The following is a 3,601-nucleotide window of genomic DNA, read 5'->3' as shown; positions in this document are numbered from 1 at the left end:
ATCAAGGGGTGCTCGATATTGACTTGTCCCATTACTTGTAAAGTTAACCTTGAGTAGATAACATCTGCCAGATTTCTCCACTGTAAAATTACTCTTTTTTTCTTTTGTAGTCATTGACTGTTTACTGGGAGGTACTTCGAAGTGATGTAAATATCCATTTCTCGTGCAACTTTCAGCCAATATTTTTAGCATCCTTGATGATTCTGGGCTGAATTTTTACCATTATTTTGCTTGCCAAAGTGATGTTCTAATTCCATTATTATTCTAAGTTCATTAGTTGACATTCCGTGGTAAGGAAAAGCTTTCTCCTCTTCCCATGTATTATTTATTTATTTCAGTATAAGCTCATTCCCCTTATATTAAATGAGTTATAATCTATAATTGTTATTATTTATATTGATGCTCAAATTATCCCAGAATTAGCAAGTGGGAGCCCCTTCAAGCTAGTTTCTATGTTCTTTTGACAAGTACCCATTATTGTTTTAGCACTTTCTTATTTTTTTTCTTTTTCCTAACCACTAAATGATACAGGAGCACCTCCTTAATTTCTGACACAAAAGGTCTTGCAGGCTCATTTGGTACTCTCTCTGGCTCAGCCTTAAAATGAGACATTTCTCCAAAGAGCCTTGATTTCTTTTAGCAAAGAATGGTATTTATTTATTTATTTTTATATTTATTTATATATTTTTTTGAGATGGAATCTCACTCTGTTACCCCGTCTGGAGTGCAGTGGTGTGATCTCGGCTCACTGCAACCTCCACCTCCCGGGTTCAAGTGATTCCTCTGTCTCAGCTTCCCAAGTAGCTGGGGCTACAGGTGCACGCCACCATGCCCAGCTAATTTTTGTATTTTTAATAGAGACAGAGTTTCACCACATTGGTTAGGCTGGTCTCGAATTCCTGACCTCAGGTGATCCATCCACCTCGGCCTCCCAAAGTGCTGGGGTTACAGGTGTGAGCCACGACACCTGGCAATAATAGTATTTAGAAGCCAAGACCTGAGTACAAAATGTGCTCATTGCTATGAGGTGTTGCTCCTCCCAGACCTTCTCAGAGGATAGACCTGTATTTACTTATTTATTTTTCCCTATTTATTTTTAATATGAAAGCCTTAAGTTTATATGGTTACCTTCCATTCTTATCCAACACCACAAGATTCATTAATTCTAGTTATTTTCCTCTCCATGTGTAACTTCTCTCTCTGCTAGGCAGACACCTGTCTTTCATTATTCTCAGTATGTTTATTTATGTGATCAGAGCCGCTGTACATTAACAATCTTCTGTTTCTGCCATCATACCCTTGCACAGCTGCCCTCATCTGTGCAGATGGCCCATCCTCACCCCTGCACTGGCACAGGTGTCCTCTTCCCTCCACTCAGACCCTGACAACGTTATCGGGCTATCACCACCCCCCATTCACAGAGGCCGCCTCACTCCACTTGGGCTCTTATACCCTATGATATAGTTTAGATATTTGTCTTCACCCAAATCTCATGCTGAATTGTAATCCTCAGTATTGGAGGCAGAGCTGGGTGGGAGGTGATTGGATCATGAGGGTGGACTTCTCATGAATGTTTAATACCATTCCCTTGGTGCTACCCTCATGATAGTGAGTTCTGGTTGTTTAAAAGTGTGTGGCACCTTCCCCCTCTTTCCCTTGCTCCAGCTCTGGCTATGTGATGTGCCTCCTCCTCCTTTGCCTTCCGCCATGACTGTAAGTTTCCTGAGGCCTCTCCAGAAGCCCAGCAGATGCCAGCATCATGTGTCCTGTACAGCTTGCAGAACTGTGAGCCAGCTAAGCCTCAGGTTTTGTTTGTTTGTTTGTTTTTGTTTTTTGAAGCAGTCTTGCTCTGTTGCCCAGGCTGGAGTGCAGTGGCGCTGTCTCAATCTTGGCTCACTGCAACCTCCGCCTCTGAGGTTCAAGTGATTCTCGTGCCTCAGCCTCCCAAGTAGCTGGGATTACAGGCACCCACAATGCCCAGCTAATTTTTGCATTTTTAGTAGAGATGGAGTTTCACCATATTGGCAAGGCTGGTCTTGAACTCCTGACCTCAAGCAATCCTCCCCCCTCAGCCTCCCAAAGTGCTGGGATTACAGGCATGAGCCACTGTGCTCTGCTACCTCAGGTATTTTTTATTGCAATGTGAGAACAGACTGATGCACCCCATGACAGGCCCCTAAAATGCAACTACCACATGCCCCACTGATGCAGATTTTGTGTAACCCAACCTAATGGCTTTAGACTAAAATATTCAAAGGAAGCAAATGAAGAAGAGAGGGAAACATTTCCCTGATTTTTTTTTTTTTTTTTTTTTTTTTTTTTTGAGATGGAGTTTTGTTCTTGTTGCCCAGGCTGGAGTGCAATGGTGAAATCTCGGCTCACTGCAACCTCCACCTCCCGGGTTCAAGCGATTATCCTGCCTCAGCCTCCTGAGTAGCTAGGATCACAGCCCAGCTAATTTTTTATATTTTTAGTAGAGACGGGGTTTCGCCATGTTGGCCAGGCTTGTCTCAAACTCCTGATCTCAGGTGATCCACCCGCCTCGGCCTCCCAAAGTGCTGGGATTACAGGCGTGAGCCACTGCACCCAGCCTCCCTGATTATTTTTTAATTAAAAAATTAATACAAATATCATGAACAATAAAGAAAGACTAAGAAACTCTCTTAGAAGGAGACTAAGGATCACTTCTTGGCCTTTTGGCTAAGATCAAGTATAGTATCTGTTTTTATCAGTTTCATATCTGATATGTCCTCTATCCAAGGACAATATATTACATGGATTTTTGGAAACAGGATCGAATAAGAGCTTGCTACATCCACTCCACACATTGACCTAGTATTGCAGTACTTCCAGGAACAGTGCACCCAAACCTTGAAAAAAAAAATTTTTTTTTTTTGAGACACAGTTTCGCTCTGTCGCCCAGGCTGGAGTGCAGTGGTGCCATCTCTGCTCACTGCAAGCTCTGCCTCCCAGGTTCATGCCATTCTCCTGCCTCAGCCTCCTGAGTAGCTGGGACTACAGGCACCTGCCACCACGCCTGGGTAATTTTTTTGTATTTTTAGTAGAGACGGGGTTTCAGTGTGTTAGCCAGGATGGTCTTGATCTCCTGACCTCGTGATCCGCCTGCCTTGGCCTCCTAAAGTGCTGGGATTACAGGCATGAGCCACCACGCCCGGCTGAAAAAAATACAAATTTTAACGAAAAAACAAAAAAAGAAGAAGGGGACTAAGGAGACAGGACAACTAAATGCAATGTGGAATCTTGGGACAGAAAAGAACATTAGTGAGACAATGATGAAACTGCAATAAAGCATACTACTACTACTAATGTTATTATTAGTTAATAATGTTATGTCAATGTTAATTTTATGATTTTGATCATTCCACTATGATTATGTAAGATGTTACTATTAAGGGAATCTAGGTGAAAGGTGTATAGGAAGACTTGATAGGATTTCTGTAACCTCTCTGTAAGTACAACATTATTTCAAAGTGCAATTTTTTTTTTTAAGTATTGCATTTCGGGCACATGTTCCCAGGATCTCCTTAGGGCTGTGTCATGTAAAAAAAATATTTTTAAAGTATTGCATTTTATTTAGAAA

At 42.0% G+C, this 3,601-nt stretch overlaps 1 non-coding gene across 1 annotated transcript; it reads left to right on the top strand.

Moving 5' to 3' along the window:
• Positions 1-2,680: 2,680 nt before the first annotated feature.
• Positions 2,681-2,869, top strand: LOC112128952 (U2 spliceosomal RNA). Its single transcript, XR_002911393.1, has one exon. It is a non-coding gene; the product is annotated as a U2 spliceosomal RNA (small nuclear RNA).
• The last annotated feature ends 732 nt before the right edge of the window (positions 2,870-3,601 follow it).

The sequence above is a fragment of the Pongo abelii genome, chromosome 15 (assembly GCF_028885655.2).
Source record: "Pongo abelii isolate AG06213 chromosome 15, NHGRI_mPonAbe1-v2.0_pri, whole genome shotgun sequence".
NCBI classification, from domain to species: domain Eukaryota; kingdom Metazoa; phylum Chordata; class Mammalia; order Primates; family Hominidae; genus Pongo; species Pongo abelii.
The sequence above is the reverse complement of the archived record's forward strand: the minus strand, read 5'-3'. Positions and strand labels throughout refer to the sequence as shown.